The sequence below is a fragment of the Marmota flaviventris genome, chromosome 2 (genome assembly GCF_047511675.1).
Source record: "Marmota flaviventris isolate mMarFla1 chromosome 2, mMarFla1.hap1, whole genome shotgun sequence".
NCBI classification, from domain to species: domain Eukaryota; kingdom Metazoa; phylum Chordata; class Mammalia; order Rodentia; family Sciuridae; genus Marmota; species Marmota flaviventris.
Genome location: NC_092499.1, coordinates 169,835,270 through 169,853,734, shown reverse-complemented (window position 1 = coordinate 169,853,734; position 18,465 = coordinate 169,835,270). Strand labels below are relative to the sequence as shown.

General features: G+C 34.9%; 1 protein-coding gene and 1 pseudogene across 3 annotated transcripts in view; one reads left to right on the top strand and one right to left on the bottom strand.

Moving 5' to 3' along the window:
• The window catches only part of Plcb1 (phospholipase C beta 1), a 714,003-nt gene that overhangs the window by 341,791 nt on the left and 353,747 nt on the right, over positions 1 to 18,465 (top strand). The window lies entirely within an intron of this gene.
• On the bottom strand, positions 14,245 to 17,390 carry LOC114107251 (large ribosomal subunit protein eL32-like; annotated as a pseudogene).

Sequence of the window (18,465 nt, the reverse complement as noted above, 5' to 3'; positions counted from 1 at the left end):
GCAGAATATTAGGAAATGACTTTTGAAAACACTAATATAATCAAGTGCTTCCTCCAACACCTACAAAATACCTTAGCTCATTAGACTGAGATTTAGATCTCTCACCATGTCCTAAAGCTTTATAGACCTGTCATTTCTTGTATTCTTTAGGGACACTGCATATGATTTTTCCTTTCTCTGAAATTGCTGGCAGTATGCTTCTGTTCTGCTACAAGCAATTCAACATCATCTCCTCCTTGACGCTGTCTCTTTCTTCCAATTCTTTCTACTTTTATCTGAAGGGCCAGAAGACACCTTTTCTCTCTGCTAAGTGAGTGTAGGTGACCATGCTCCACAAAATCATACTAAAAAATATCAGCTTTTGTAATTTTTTTTTGTTCTGAACCCTATGTGGTCACATGTATAATTTTTGAATGAGTTTGGTGAGAACAGAGTGTTATTATATTTCATATTTCACAGATTTTCAATCAAGTTATATTGATTTATTTTCCCCTTTTCTTGGAAAATTCCAGTGATTTAGATTATTATCAAATACTTACAAATAACATTCTTTTAAAAAAGATATTTAAAATATGACAATATAGATAGTATGTTATCATGAAATAAAAGATGCACATTTGTATTTCTTGCATATGCATTTAAAAAAACTCAGGAAACATACATGACTATGCTAAATAAATAATGCATAGGAATTGAGGGTTAGGACCTGGGCTGATAGCATCAGGGTTAGGAGGGACACTTTTTATTGTAAAAGATTTTTACTTTTTGAATTTTAAATCATAGGAGTATATTTCTCATCTGTATGTTAAATATTTAAAATTATTTAAATAATAGTAAGCTTTTAATATACAATCCTGAGAGTCTAGGAAAGTTGAATATAAAAGTTTCATTCACTCAACTGATATCTAAATTACCTGACTCATGAGCTTGAGGTAGAGAAAAAAATGTGGCTGGTGTGGTCACGGTTTTTACTCTTTGTCCCTTAGTTCCTCTTCTGTTACTCAGCATGACACTTTTGATGTCTCTAAGGTTGAAGCAGAGACAGAGAGAAGAGTCCAGGGGCATAGAGATTTTACTTGAAAGGCATCCCTTTCATTCATTTTTGGCAGATGAGCTTGACAGTAGGAAATTGATTTTACAGTCCAGCTACAGTTGCATTGCGGATTGTGCCCTATATCACCTCCATCCTAAGACTCAGCAATGGAGCAATCCCATTGCCAAATTGCCATCTGCAGTAACAGAAGGAAAAAACAAGTGACAAATCCTACACTGATTCTTCAAATGTCTGCCCAGAAGTGACACAGGCCCCATTAGGTGACATATCCTTGGCCAAAACAAACCTCAAGGCTCCATGTGATTTCAGAGTGAGCAGAGAACTGCAATGGCCCCAACTAGCCAAAAGTACCAAAAATAATGATAGGGACTGGAGTGTAGCTCAGTGGTGATAACCTAACATATATGAGACAGTGGGTTTAATCCCCATCAGCACTGAAATAAGTTAAAAAAAAAAAGAGAGAGAGAAAAAAAAAGTAGCATTGATTCCTACCCCACCCCCCAAGAAATCTAAGGGTGGAATTCCTTTAATTTTTCAGTTAATTATAATTTGAGCCACAAGATATTTTGGTTGGTTACATGTGATATTCACTTATTAGAAAACAACAGATGAGGAGGATACCTCAACCCTCTGCTTCTTCTTTCTCCTTTCTCTTTGTTTTGTTTCTTCTTTTTTTCTGTCTTTCATGTTTTCCTCTGACCTTACCCTAAAAGCATTTTAATCTACAAATTACCAGAAAACCAAATCAAGCCAAAACAATGCACAAAAATACCTGCGTGCTTCTGAAATATTTGGTTGTTAAAAATTACTGAAATATAGGGGACCATGGATTTGTCTAGAATTACCAATCTAGTATGATAAATGGACATTGAGCTCTTTTGTCACTTTCCTCTCAAGAAGGAAGGGGTTGTATAGTTATTATGGTGATAATAACATGCCTTTTCCCAAGAAAGATTACACAATGAAGTGCCCTATACTCCCAACAGTGGTTCCACATGATGGTGTCTTTTCTTTCTTCCTCTCTATTTGAGCAGGAAGCCCCCTTGAGACTCATTGGTTGGCCCAGCCCCCTGTGACTATCAGGGAAACAGACTGGGATGTAGGGAATGCATAATGGATATTGGTTTTCATTACCCTGACATCTTGAATTAATCCCATTGGTGAATAAAGCAACAGTCAAGGTTTATGTCCTCTCATCAGGGGAAGAAATGAGTAGAAAGAATAGCAATGTACAACCTACTAGTCAGTTTGGTGTTTGTTTGAACTCAATAGCAACAACAACAAAAGCTTTGCGGTGACAAATTTCCCCTTACCATGCTATCAAGTGAAATGTTCCATAAACTATATCCTGTTTTGTTAGGTATACTGTAGACAATTTTCTTAAATTGTTAAGTTGCTCAGTGATATTAATTCTTCTTCAAGAGAACGTTGGAAATTTTAGCATTTAGAAGAGAGATGAGGGAGAATACAGTTGGCTCAGTGGAGGAGCAATCTCTTGGAGCAAGTAATTATGTCCCATCTGTTTGGAGAAATAAGTTGGCCTTTAAGAGAGTGAATGGAGTAACAATTTAATTAAAGGCAGGTTAGATTACATGCAAATTACTTGCTATTATTATTGGAGGGATCTGTCAAAATGGACAACTGGGAAAGCTCTGTTTTCCATGTTTCTTGAGGGAATAGGTCTTGGCATAGCTGGAGAATTTAACTTGATTTTTTGGACGTAAGTTTTAGTGCTGGTGTGTGGAATGAGATCATTACAGAGATCATTACATGTACTTCTGTTCTCTTTTCCTGTTCCTTTCTTACTCAGCTACTATTCATTTATAACTTGGTTTAACATAATACTTGAAACAACATAGTATTATCTGTTTTGAGGTTTCTTTCTTTGCTTTGCAAGAATCTTAGAAATAATCATTTGCTTAAAACAACAGACTTGATGAAAAAAAATATTTATTAGCACTTAGTCAGCAATTCTGTGTTGCTGTAGCTCAGTGTACTTGAACTCAACCCACCTGAACATCCTTGTCTGTGAATAGCCCCCAACCAATTTTGTCTATGTCATTGTAGATTTTTTTAAACTTTTTAATTTGTTTTAATTAGTCATACATGACAGTAGAATGCACATTGTAGGTTTTATAAGCAATTCAGTCATTCTCAATACAACTCATTCTTTCTTAATGTGGGTTTATCTGTATCAATCTGATCTTAGTCTAGATTAATATGGAAATTCTACATTTTAAGATGCCAAACCATTCACAAGGAATTATTCTATAAATATTGAACTTGAAAATTACATATTTTATTAAGTCAATTTACATCTCAAGAAAAATCAGAGCTTTAATGAAGCCACAATTGTTGATGTGTTTAAATGGACACCAGGTCCATTATAAATGAGTTTTCATGTGTTGCCTAGTTATTTATAGGGTGGATTTCCACAAAGGATAGACTTGAAGTAATGAATCCATCTAAATCACCACAACTGATCTAAAAATACTTTTGGTAAGCTCAGGTTGCTTATGAAAACAGTGACTTTTTTTTGGTACCAAGGATGGAACCCAGAAGTACTCTACCACTGAGCTACATCCACAGCTCTCTTTATTTTTTATTTTGAAATACAGTTTCTCTAAGTTGTTGAGGCTAGCCTTGAACTTGTGTTCCTCCTTCCTCAGCCTCTGAAGTTGCTGGGATTATAGGTGTTTTCCATCATACCTGTCAAGAGTGACTTTAATCCTCAATTTATCTGGTATAATCTCAGGTGACTGTTTTTCAGTTTATCCCTTGTCCCAGTTTTTTTTTTTTTAATAGGCTATGGAATTTTTATTTTTAAAGGTTAACCAGCTAATAATTTTTAATTATAATATGAATGTGTATATATATTTGCATACATACATTAACATGGCATGGGTTATATGCATATAACAATAACACAAAAGAGTATTTTCTCTATGATGCTTGGTTGTGGATATCTGTGGATAATGTAGGATTTTTTTATTTTAATATATTTGCTTTTTCTTCTGGATATGTGAATTTTGATTACATGAATAAAAAACTCATTTTCCATTAGATTAACAGGAAAATATCTTCTGAATGACTTCCATTAGATTAAGTTGAAGCTCACAGTTCTGGAGATGGGAAGTCTAAGATTGAGGTTCTGGCCAATTCATTTTTTAAAATGAGGCCTCTTTGGTTTTTCTTTCCATCCTCATATGGTAGAGACAGTGCAATTTTTATTTTTAAAAATAGTTTCAATAGTACCATTGTGTAGGTCTATTAATTTAATAATAGTAATTTTTAAGTCAAAAATCTTTTAATCTCACAAGTATCATAATTAGGACATAAATTACAGAGTCACATAGGACATGCTCAGTATAAATTTGATTTTAATAAATTGTGGTTGCTATATGGCTGTCAGAATCTGAGAGAGTAACAGAGAAGTAACAATTGGCAAAGATCAAAGTGAACAAAAAGTTATAAATCTTTTTGGATAGTGAAGGTTTTAAGGAGCATGTTTTCCCACGTGCCACACAGGAATGTGAGCAAAGATCAAACTCAGGATGGAGGAGGACTAACAAAGATCAGTATACTTTAACAGGACCAGATCTTACCAACTTAAAATGCAAGCCAAAGAGAGGGCTTCATGGACATTAGGTAGCAAATCTGGAATGCAAGGAACTGAAAACTTGCAACAGGGAGGTTGTATGCCAGAGCTACTTTGTGGGGGACAGACATGTGAGCATTTACGTATTTCTTATCAAGGAGGGAATGGAGAGACCAGTGACAGAAAGTTGAATAGAGAGGTTAATAGAGAAATTATACTATTTGAAAATGCATGTTTTAATTAGATGCATTCATAAATATAATACAAAAGGCATGGAGTAAGAAAAATATAGTATTATGAAATATCACGTATCAGATTTTTATGTCTCTATTTATAATGCCATGATTCTGCAGTTGATTTTTATCTGGGATTTTTGAGTTCTGCCTATTCAAAGTAAACTTGGCAGTTTCTAACATCCTCCCCACTAGCTGCTACTCTGGTTTCTATAATTTTAACAACAATTAATTTCAAAAAGAATAGGATTGTAATTATGCTGGATATCTATTCAAAGCTATAGTCTGTGGTGTACAAGTCAATTTTAAAGCTTTTGAATCAATTTAGAATAAAAGTATCCCATCAAAAAGAAGTAATTTAGTAAAATATACGATTAACAAATAAAAATCTCTTACATAATTTAGAGGTAGCAAATGATTGGATATTTGCACTCTAGCCCAGGTTGGAAATATCTTCATCTATCAGTGGGTTTACAATAGATTTATGGAAACTACTTTTATATATAAGCTAATTTTTAGAATATTACAAGTGAAATAATATTTGCATTTCAGTTCAAATAACAACCTGATTTGCAACATATACAGGCATATATGAAATAAAAGTTTGTTTTCCCAATACCTTGAAGTTCATACTACTTCATTATTTGAAAATTTAAATACAGACAAAACATCAAATGGTCACATCAAGTGTCAGACTTAAAGCGACTCAAGATTTGGTCCTCCTCTTTATCATCACTATAGTATCTTTGCTTATTTCTAATCTGCTCTTTGAACTCTGGTGTATGTAATATCCCAGAGTCAGAAAATAGGATCTTTGACTAAAGGAAGAAAATTGATATCAAACCTCTTACTTTTTCTGGAAGCAAATATGTGTTATTAAATATGTATATGTCATCTATATATCAGAAATAAACATTAAGTATGAGTTCTGCAAAAGACTGTGCTTTGGGTTAATTTAAAATAATTAACAAAAGAACTAGGGAAGTAGTTAAGTGGTAGAGCATTTGACTTGCATGCGTGGGGTCCCAGGTTCAATACTCAGCACTATCCCCCCACCAAAAACAATAACAAAATATGCTAATTTGAAGCACATACATGCTTTAATTCATATATATATATATATATATATATATATATATATATATATATATATATCTCCTTATGAATAATGAAAACACAACAATAACACCAGCAATTTTAAAAAAGTGAAACCAACAGAAGATTTTTGGAAGCATTTTATAACTGATATTAAAAGAATTTTCAGAGAAAGGCGATACTTTAAAAAACATATTTCATACATAATTTTTAAAAAAAGCTTTCAGATTATGTATTCCCTTATGAACTGCTCTCAAAGCTTACCAGTCTCCTATCTACCCCTAGTACACATCATTGCCTAAATCATCTTTTAAAATCATATTTTCTTTCTTTTATTATCAATATAAAACTATAATATATTGATCTTTAAAACATAACCTTTCTGAAATACTAGAATTCAACATTTATCCTTGACTGGTATACAATAAGACTTTGGGTCTTGGTGCTATATGATGCAGAGAGATCACCCAGGTCCCTTGCCTATGTCTGGCTGGAGAGCAGAAATAGTTCCTTGCTTCATGATGCTTTAAGACATTCCACATGAGAGAGCAACAGAAAAATCCTCTTAAGGCAACTGGGAAATGAAGTCATGATTTTCATCAGAATCAGGGAAGGTTATTGAACATATTATCCACATGCTTTGAAAACATGCAAATTCACATGAAAAATCATTCAATGAGATGCCATCAACCTGGGGTAAAAAGTGAAAGCAACCATGATTGCCATTTTGTTTGTATGATAAAAGTAAGCTAGTTATGGTTATTCATCAAAATATATTCTTCCTGATACTTATAAGTTACAATGAAGAGAAAGTAAAGAAAGAGTGAGAATATCAGTGGATGAATCCAAAACTGTTTTAGAATTTAGACTATGACATCCTCTAATAAAGATGCTGGCATAATAAAAAATGAGAGTTGGTTAAAAAAAAATAGTTAACACTGTTGACATGACAATAAATTAAGCTTCTTTCTGAAAACTTGGTAATAAAAACTTGGGAATAATTATCTATTTGGCCATTTATAGAAGACCATTATTATCAGCTTTTTTTTAGACTTTGCTTCCATTTTTTATTTCTCTCCAGAGCTACATTATGGAATGCTAGTTTACCACCAGTTCTGGCAATGATTGTATTTTATGACTCAACAGTGGAGGACTGCATAATGTCTTGATTGATTGACTGATTAATGCAGATTTTGTAGAAAACAGGGGATAAAGAGTCTGAAAAGATTTTCTGGAAATGGAAAGGAGTCATATTACTTATTGTGTGTAAGATTTAAAGGTTTTTATATTGATTGTTTTAGAGTGAATCAAGTGCTAAATATAATGAGAAACTTGTTTATTCCATCAACCAAATGGTTTCCGAACTGGTGATAGGATACCTCTACCATAAAAATTCTTCACTTGCCAAATCCTTTCTCTATGTGCATAACAAAACTAACAGCCCAAGTGTTTTGAGGGGAGGATAATACTGATCTCCTTCAAAAAGCAATTGCAAATTTCCTGTCCTTACAGAAGTGAATTGACTTTTAATTAGTATTCAAAAGAAGTAATTAATTTTCAATGGGCTATTTCTAAAGGAGAAGTTTTTTAACCATATTTCTCATAAATTTTTTCAGATAAGACCATCATTATTTTTAAGTTAAATTTTAACTTTAATTGATAAATAATAACTATATATTTTTATGTGTTGATGTGTGTATATATGTGGAATGATTACATATAGCTGTCATTTCGCATATCAACCACATTTTTTTTGCATTGAAAACAGTTTAAATCTGTGCTTTTAGCAATTTTGAAATATAGGACACATTATTATTAACTATGGTCACTATGCTGTATAATAGATCTCAAAAACATGGGTTCAATATCAGTTTCTTTGCCCATTTTCAAAACTGGCTATTTTCTTAGTATTAAGTTTTTTGAGATGTGTGGTATGGGTGGGGGGTATGGTTTGCAGATATTTTCTACCACTCTGTGGACTATCTTTAAAGCATAGAGATGCACAGTTTTCAGATTGACTCTTGGACAGCCTTTTTCTTTTGGCATTGCTGCAGATTGAACCCTGGGCCTCATGCATAATAGGCAAGAACCCTACCAGCTATATCTTAAAGAGAAGCAGGAAAAGGTTTTATATTCCCAAAACCCATATGATTGAAAAACTGCCAAACTGAAAATGAAACATGCATTGAACTTGGGACTAAATGATCTGTTCTTTGGGCATTGAAGCAATGATATTGTTTTAACTCAGAGACCTATAAATTTAGGTACACAATCATCACTTCTAGAATATTTTTGAATCCTTGAAGTAGTATGAGAATTCATGGGAAAACCTCAATCTACATAAATGTGCTTCAAATAATACAAAAATCAAATATCAAATATCAGATCGGATTGAAGCACAGGTGCTATATGTAAAATTCTTGGATCATTTAATACATTTTATGTATTTTTAAAATTAGCATTAAAAATTGTTTAGTTTCTTTTCTCTCTTTAAGGGAGGAATATAAACATACACCTCCCCAAGAGTTCTCCAAAATATTTTTATTTTATTGAAATATAACACATACACATAGTTACAGAGTATATTGTGATGCTTCTACACAGGTGGACAGTGTGGAATGAGCAAATTAGGCTAATTAACATGGCCTTTCCTTCATGTCCTTATCCAATATTTTGTGGTGAGAATATTTCAAATCCACTCTGTAGCAATTTTGAAGTATTCCACATATTACTATTAACTGTAGTTACTTTGCTGTGTGATAGTTCACCAGAACATTCCTGCTCTATAACTGAAACTCTACCCATTGGCCAACATTATCCCTTGCCTCTGTCACCCCATCTGCTAGCTCTGGTAATGAATATTCTTCTACGAATTTGAGTTTTTAGATTCCACATATAAGTGAGATCATACAATATTTGATAATATTCCTAACTTATTTTACTTGGAATAATTGCTTCATTTGCTAAATATTAAAATCAAAGTGTTCATCTATAAATCTTGACACTGGAGTACACCCTGTGTGAATCCATTTATATGAAGTTCAAGAGCAAGCAAAGCTAATCAAAGAAATCTTCAGTGATATTGGGCATATTCTTTTATATGGCTAAAGGTGATATAGAGATGTAAATGTGAAAACAATCATTAAGCAATATAGTCACTTTTAAAGCCCCCAATTATTCCTGTGTTATACAGAAAGGAACAATATATGTACTCTCATTCATTCACACACAGGAAAAGTAATCTGTGGGTTGGGGAGTAGTTCAGTGATATATAGTGTGTGTTTAGCCTGTGCAAGGCCCTGGGTTCAATCTCCAGCAACAACAACAAGTAATCTATCAAGTAACAATAGCACAGTAAACAGACACTATTTTCACCATCAGTTGCAATAAGGCAGATTACATTTTCTTACAATGTAAATTGTTGTGTTCATTTCAGCATCCACGTGTATTGGAAGAGCTTCGACAATTCAAAATGAAGACATATGCTATAAGAAAACAGAGTTACATCCCCACTAAACTATTATAAGAATTCGGTTCCCCTTTTGCCTAGTGGTTATCATGAAATATTTCCTGATATAAGATAGTTATCTCTAAAATTTAGCAACCAAAATATTTACAAAGGAAATGATAAAGGGCTGCCAGAACTCAAGAATAAAAGCATTTTAACCTTATCATTAAGAAGAAAAAAGGTTATCATAAATAAGAGTCCTCATCCCTAAACAACATTGTGTTCCATAGTCTAATGTTCATTCTGTGATCTTATTGTGTCATTCTTACCCTAACAAAGAAAATCATGACTAAAAGGTAAAACAATAGTTTCCCCCCTCCCAGGGTGGGGGTGGTGGTAACCGGGCATCAAACTCAGGGGCACTCAACCATTGAGCCACATCCCCAGCCCTATTTTTTGTATTTTATTTTAGAGACAGGGTCTTACTGAGTTCCTATCACCTAACTATTGTTGAGGCTGGCTTTGGACATGCAATCCTCCTGCCTCAGCCTCCCAAGCTGATAGGATTACAGGCATATGCCACCACTCCTGGCAATAATAGGTTTTTGTTTGCTTGTTAACTTGTTTTTTATTTTTTCAGTCATTGATGGACCTTTATTTTATTTATTTATATGTGATTCTGAGAATCAAACCCAGTGCCTCACATATGCTAGGCAAGCGCTTTGACACTGAGCAACAACCCCAGCCCAGGTTTTTGATAGTATGTTCACATACTATGTATGAGAAAATATTATTATATTGTTATTTTTGCTTCATATGTTAAGTAGTTCTCCCAAATGGATATCTAAGATCAATGCTTCTCAAACTTTAATATTCTTACAAGTTACTTGAAATCTTAAGATTAATCTTCTACAATCGATCAGGAGACTGAGATTCTGTTTTTTTTTTTTTTTTTTTTTTTAACAAGCCCAGGTCATGTTGATGCTTTTGGCCTGCGGACTACAATTTGAGCAACAAGCTCCTAGATTAAAAAGTATCTGTACTATGCATTGATTAGCATTTAAGTCAGAAAAAAAAGTCAGTGTTAAAAGTCAAGGCTCAAATATTATTCCATGGAAAGCAGTAGAATTTTCTATATATTTAATCCCAGATGAACAGCTGCATACTTTTAATAGCACTACCACTTATTTACTGTTTCTATTCTAAAGTGACTATAATAATAGCCCTTCAATTAGAGAGCTTTTTCAGTAATAGAATCAGCTTTTCTTATAGTGGTAGTTTTATTAAACTAATAACTGTTAGCATGAAGACACCATTACTGTAAATTATATTTATAATTATGGCACTAAATATACTCAGGCTGCATGCAATTATTAGAAATTTCTAACATAATCATTTACTTCTCCTGTAGCTCTCTTCCTATCACATAGACTCTGTGAACTTGTGTTAGTAGTGTATGCAAGCCTTTATAGGTAGCTATTTTCCTATATCCCATACAATTATTCAAAATGATGCATGGTCTGTCCAAAAACCAGTGTCACTAGCTGCAAGAATTGTTAATTAGAATTTCCTCCCCATTGTCTACTTCCCACAATCTGGGTTGGTTCCTTGTGTAATTTACTGTCTAGGTATACATTGGTTTTAAGGGAGGCACAGAATAAAGAAAAGTTCATATAAGAAATATACACATTAAATATTGATGCATAACTAACACCCTAAATTGCAGTGGCTTCAATTGTAAGCCATCAATTATCACTTCTGTTGGGTCATCAGGGGTGATTAGTTAAGATTTGACAGCTTGGCTGAGGTGGCTTTGCTCCACATGTATATCATGCAACTCCTCTAAGCCCATGCTCTCCCTTGGCAATGGCCTCTTTGAAGCCTCCACTGATCACTTCTGCAGCATTACATTGGCCAAAAAGGAATCATACATACAATCTCTACTCACCCTACTTATGGTAAAACCAAAGCAAGTCACATGGCCAATCTCAACATAAATGCAGCAGAGCAGTTTCACCTCCCATGCAAGTGAAAGGCAATCAGTGATCATTTCAGAATGACAATTGATTTTGCCAAAGACAGATCCTCTTTATGCATATAAATTCAAGTAATATCTAAAATCTGTGTTAGCTATTTTCACAACAAACTAAAATAGCCTCAGCTTTATTTAGCTAAATTAGAAGCATTGAATTGCTTGGTTTCTTTTAGAATCCTAGGGTTTTATAGAAAATGAGAAATTTTGATTCTAATAGTCACCCTAAAGTATTTTTCTCATTTTGATGCTGAATACTACTAGTCACACATAAGGGTTTAAGTTCCAAAATCTTGGTAACTAAAACCTTAGACAAGATGTTTATAGAGGAGTCATGATGACGTTGGGAAGGGCATCCACTCAACCACAAAAGCATTCGTCAAAGTTTTCCTCATAACTTTTGTTGTGGCTATGCAGAAAAATATAACATCCTTCCAGCTTTGTAGTTCTTAAAATATTAGCAGAAAAATGAATAATCTTTTCATTACAGGATAGTAGGTCCTATATATCAGTTGTGCCTGTTCTAACAGGGAATGAGTTCAACCATCTGACAGAAGAGGGCATGCTAATCTTGAAGGATGAGGGGTCAAAAAATTAAAAAAAAAAAAACCACTGGAATAGAAGGATTAGGCATTCTGAGTAGAGATGACACCATGCTGCATCCAGATGACACCATGCTGCATCCAGAAAGCCATAAGCAATGGCACAGAAATGTTGCTTATGTCTGGTACCTTCTGTCCAATATCCCATGACCAAAGATACTAGAGGTAAGCCTATAGCCTCATTGAGATGCAAGAAGAAGACAGAATTTACTGAAACTATGAAACTAAATCAGTATCTTTGAGGGGTATGCTTTATAGTTGTAATTGGAATCAATGTTGGGTTGAGAATAAAATAGTCATCAGTTAGAGCCACTCAAGCCTGACAACCACCTATGAGCAATGTTAGTCTGATTCACGATGGAAGAAAATGGAGCTACAGAGTCCAAGAATCCCAGTGTAATAGAAACAGTTCCATCAGCTCCATTAATAGACATGTTCTCTCCTCTCCTACCTGGGCACCAAATAGGCTGCATTTCCCAATATCCCTTGTAGTCAGAAGGTCACGTCCTGGTCAAGGGACGATGAACAGAAATGGTATAACCTATCTGTAGTCCCAGTCCAACCACTGATGGAATGAGGAAGATTCCAAAGCCAGGAGGAGAGCAGAAAGGAAAAATAGAAGGAGTTGAGGTCCCTGAATAACTTTGAGAAGAAGAAAACTGCTGGAAATGAGCTTTAATTGTGACAATTTGATCTGGGAGTTGTTTCTTAACATTATATTAATCTACACTGACCCATAAAAGCAGAAATTCTAAGTTCAATTGTCATTCTCTTTCTCCAAGCTTCAGAAATATTTCAGGGCTATGCATACGGGAATTTCTTATGCTTCTGAGCCTTTCAGAGATGTGGGATATAGAATAGGATTTCAGAGAGAAAACCCAAGTGGAGAGAAAATGGCAGGTGGAGACTGAGGGTCATAAGGTGGCATTTTCACTCTGCAAAGGAAACATTTAATGTACTCATGTGGTTCATATTCATAACCTTGCAGTTTCATCATTCATTGGCTTATTCACCTATTTGTTCATTCAGTACTTATTGGATGTTTACTGCAACATGCCGGCAATAGACCTGCTGAGGTTGCAAAGTGAGCAGAAGCAGACACACAAGGTCTTGCCTTCTGGTCAGCTCAGAGTTTGGAGAGTGAGATATTATAACTATGGTGAATACTGCAAAGGTGGAATAGAGAATGTGTTAGTGAAATTAGTATAGAGGGAGGAAAATATAGAGGGAGCTCTTCTGAGGAAGAGACTTGGAGCTCCGATCTGATAGAAGAGTAAAAGTAAACTAGATGATTTCTCCATTCTCTATAATTGCCTAGTGATTTATTTTCTAGGGTAGATACACTAGGAGCTAAATACAGAACTCTACAACTCCACCCCAGAAACAAATCAATCACCAAAATGACATGCCAATATTTGTCTTGCTTTCCCCCACCCAAATCCTCATATGAACATTAATTTTATATGCCTATACACTCACATAGCTGAATACCAAGATACTATTAGGACATCATTTAATAAATTCTGAAGAAAACTTAACTTTTACATTTCTATCTTTTAAATTTTTAATTAATCTTTGATCTGATACATTGTTGGAGATGCCTGAACCATAATGGGTAAAAATATGTGCTATTAGGTTGGAACCATTATTTGATGCATCTTCATTCTGATTTAGTCTATTTAACATAATCTCCTTTTTAAAGCATTAATGCTTCAGGGTCCATGTTTTAGTCAAGAAAGAATTGCATTTTCTCAAACCTGGCACTCACAGAAAAAAGCTATTTAGAAATCACACTTAAGTGTTAGTGATAAGAAAATTCCCTTTAGGGGCCATTAGCACTTTACCCGTGGAAAAACTGTTGGTAGTTCTCAACTTTTTAACTCTACAGAGGCAAAAACTGTTGAAAAGTCCTTGGTGAGACTAAGATTTGGTGAAGCAGAAGCAGTTTATTTTGAAATCCCATTTTAGGAATTTCAGAATATCTTATTGGTTAATTAAAGGTTAGCATTCTTATTACTGCCTTATGATTTATCAACAATTGGATAAATCATATAATTAACTTCTATCTGACTATTTTTCTCCCAATCTGACTATTTTTGTTTTTTTCTTTTCTTTCTTTTTTGGAAGTTTATGTAATTTTATTTAAACATACACACAAAAAATAAATGCACGCATGACCTGTCTATTCATTTTTTTCACTGCATAGCTGGGCATCAAGATTGGTGACTCTGATGGCCAGTGGGCTGCTCTTTCCACAATGGCTTTGCGGTTCTTGGAGGAAACATTGTGAGCAATCTCAACACAGTAAGATTTGTTCCAGCTTCTTGACATTGTGGACCAGGAAGTTCTGGAAGCCACTGGGCAGCATATGCTTTGTTTTCTTATTGCTCCCATAACCAGTGTTGGGCATCAAGATCTGGGCCTTGAATCTTCTCTGCACCCTGTTGTCAGTACCTCAGGTTTTATGCCAGTTGTGCTTAATTTTGACATATTGGTCTTACTGGTGCTGGATAAACTTCTTGGTCCTCTTTTTGTTGATTTTGGGCTTCATGAGAGGTCTGAGGGCAGCCGTGATGCCAAATACAGATGATGGCCACTTCCATAGGCAGTGCCAAAGAAGAAGAGCTGTTTTTGGTTTTGTTTTTTCTGTATTAACCTTTTTTGTAAGATTGGATCCATGATCCAAGCAAGAACCTACATATCTCTTCCTAATAATACTTTATTAAGTAACAATCTATCTTCAGTAAAATGCATAAATGTTAAGTGTGAAGACCTCTGACAAATATGTAAATTCATTCAACAACCATCCAGATGAAGGTATGAAATATTATTGTCCCAAGATGTTCAGTCCAGCCCTATTCCAGCTAAAGGCAATTACTATCTAATTTCTATGACTATACATAACTTCTTTCTCAAACTTGCTATCACTAGAATCATACAGTAGATAGTCTTTGATGTCTAGTTTCGTTTCATTTAAAATCCATGCATTTTAAATCATTTCTGGAGTACTAAAGATGTCCTAGGACTTCTGTAACTATTGCATGAATGTACAACTTCATCCATCTAAACAGGGGCAGGATTAAGGAATACTTGTTACCCTGAAAGTTTCTAATTACAACAAAGTATTGCTCTATACAGGTACTATGTAAAGTTAGCTACGGAATTCCTATGAAAACCAGCCTTAGGCAAATTAAAAATAGAAATAAAATTGCAGGCATGAAAGATATGTCTAACCTTATAAACAAGCTCATCATCTTAGCTACTTTTCAATTGTAAAAGGAAAAACCTAATTATAAATGATTCTCATCCATTTATTTAGGCTGCTCCCTGAAGGGCCAATTCTAGGTGATTCTTCATTAACCGTGTATCAGTTATTTGTCCTTGAATTTAAAAAATTCTTTTTTTCCATAATTTTTGTTAATCCAATAGGCCCTTCTCATTTGTACAAAATAGTAAGGTGTCAATTAATTTGTGGAATTTTGGATATTCATCTTAAGGCTTATGCAAAGGAAGAAAGAAAAAGTAAAAGCACTGAGGGTTCACTATGGCTTGATGGTCCAAGATACTTTCTTTTACATTAATAAATTATATCCTTTCAATGAATAGTGGTCCATAGAATCAAGTACATCCAGGGGAATACTATGCCAGTTCAAATGCATTGGTACTTAAGCATGAACCACAGTGAAAGTTTACTTCTATTATTTTACTACTAAAAGAGATCCATAAAGAGTGTGTGCTTTTACAGAACAGTCCATGTGAGTTTGTTGTATTTCTAATATGCCTTGTTCTGTTAACTTTAAAATTCATTGATTCTAAGTGGCCTCTCTGTTTATGTAGCAAATAATAATGGAGAAAGGCTCACAAATACTAGGGCATGCAGCATTCTAATTTCTGAGATGTTAAAATATGAAAGAATGTGTCTTAGAATGAAGGAAATTTGTTGCTTGTATGAAACTGGGAATCCTAGAAATCAGGAATATATCTGAGAATCAATCATTTGAAAGAAGAGAAGCAGCCAGGGCTCAGAATACTTAATATATTCAATCAAAGTCTTTTGCAACAAATTTAGGAAAATAAGATGCTCAAAGACTCAGCTGATCTGGACCAACACTGACAATCAAAAAGAAAGGGAAACCCATAAAATCCTCAAGGAAAGGTTGGCATTGTGTTTTCAGCCACACAGAAACCAGAGTCCAGGAGGCAAAATATGTTCTCTTTTTTCCCTAACACAGATATTCTTAATTGTAGCAGATGTGATTGGTGTCCTGCCTAGATCGCCAACTGCCATAGGTACTGGTATTAAGGTTCCAACCTGAAAATATCTCTAGGAGATTGTCCTTGAGAGATAGGAGTCACCTGTTCCCATATGGTAAGGAGAAACTTATATAAGCAGAGAATCTGATCTGGTGATATAGAACTCAAGCCCCTCACCCCCAACCCCACCGCCCCTCCTCAATGCTAGACATTGTGAGATACAAATTAGATTCCAGAATTCCTCTTGCAATCAAGTGGAGACTGCTGGTCAAGTGAGCCTACATCTTGATTTTCCTTCCTCCCTTACAGATTTCTCCTAAAAGCCCTAACTCAATAAATCTATCTGTAAGAATCCCCATCTCCAGCTTTTCTAGGGAGCCAAACATGAGACACCCATTCCATCAATGCTGCCATGCTCACCTTGCTGGCCTGCTGGTCTTCTCCCAGACTCCACCAGGTGGACAAAAACCCTTGCGTATGCACCACCAAAGTCCAAAGCCTGTTCTTATTACAGTGCTTTGTGTTCCATACTTTTTCCACTGGACACATGTGGACAAAGCAGAATGCAAGTCCTTTTCCTTGTAACCTAGAAGAGTCAAATTAAAGAAATTGCTTTTAAAATAATGAAACAATCTCCTGTATATGGAAAGCAGACACTGCCAAATTTTCAGTAGAAGTCTTTGAAAACAGTGACATTAAAATTCTTAACCACAATGAGTAAAATAAAAATAGATTTTTAAAAAAATGTGATTTAAACCACAAAAAAAGGTAAAAAAAAAAAGTCTACCTCTGTACAATATTCTAAACACAAGAATATAATTAAGATTGGAATATGAAATGAAGACTCATGTTTATTTGAGATTGATTGATTGATTGATTGATTGATGTTGATACAGGGAATTGAACCCAGGAGTGCTTTACACACTAAGATATAGCCCTAGTCTATTTTATTTTATTTTGAGACAGAGTCTCACTAAGTTTCTTGGACCTTTGCTCAGTTACTGAGGCTGGTCACTAACTTGTAATCCTCGTGCCTCCGCCTCCTGAGTTGCTGGGATTACAGGCGTACACCATCATGCCTGGTTTATACTCATTTATTGAGGCAAGAAAGTTAGGGGCTTCTGCTTATGTAATGAAGATTGCTCAAATCAAAGCCAATCATGCTGGCATTTTTAAACTGACTGAAATGCATAAGCCAAGCTATCACATGGAATGTTGGCTATAGAGCATGGTTTGTGGTCCTCAAAGGAATAAGCAGTTGAGGATGAAATCACTATAGAAGCCCTAACAGTTCAGAACTTTAAAAGAGCCATATCCTTGGACATAATGGGGAGGTCTGATTATCTCACTAGTGCTCATTCATATCTAAACTGTCTTCCATTCAGTGTTTATACAGAGTGCCTACTCTGTCCCAGGTACTAACAGAGGCACCAGGGATGGTGTGTGGAAGAGGAGAGAGAAGCCTCAAGAAGCTTGGGTTTCAGTGAGAATTCAAAAGAAAGATGAGCAAACCCATGGAACAAAAATTAGATTGAAGAGGAATTTTTGAAAATGATCCCAATCATAGGAAATGTGTATATGCACATTTGCAGGTGGGCATACACACACAGAAAGAAAGAAAAAGAGGGGCCACCCTAAAAGGGGATAGGGGGAGGAAAAGCACACAATCATGAACAAAGAGCATAGAATAATATGAAGGTTTGATTGAAAGTCTCAGGAAAATGTGAGTTGTAGCAAGTGGTAGGCCACAGAGATGATATCAATGGAATATCATTTGGGTGTTAAGCTTACCGTTTTAAATTCACTGAAAGAGGACAAATGGAATTTACTGGGAGTCTAGCACATCAACACCTTTTTATATTTAGAACAATATACAGTGGCTGGAAGGAGTTGCTTGTACTTGAGTGTTTGTAGTGCCACCTGGAACCTCAATGCCAGAGAGGTGCCCCTTGAGACAGGAAGCAACTAAGAACCACACCCCCAGTGGCCCACATGTGGAGCACACTTTAGATGGAATCAACAGGGCAGTATTGGTACTCAGGATTTCCCGATTATTAACTCAATAATAATTTAATTACCGAATTAATTTTAAAATGTCCAAAATCTTCCAACATGTTTTTCAATGTTTAGTGTCAAAGTTGAAAAATAA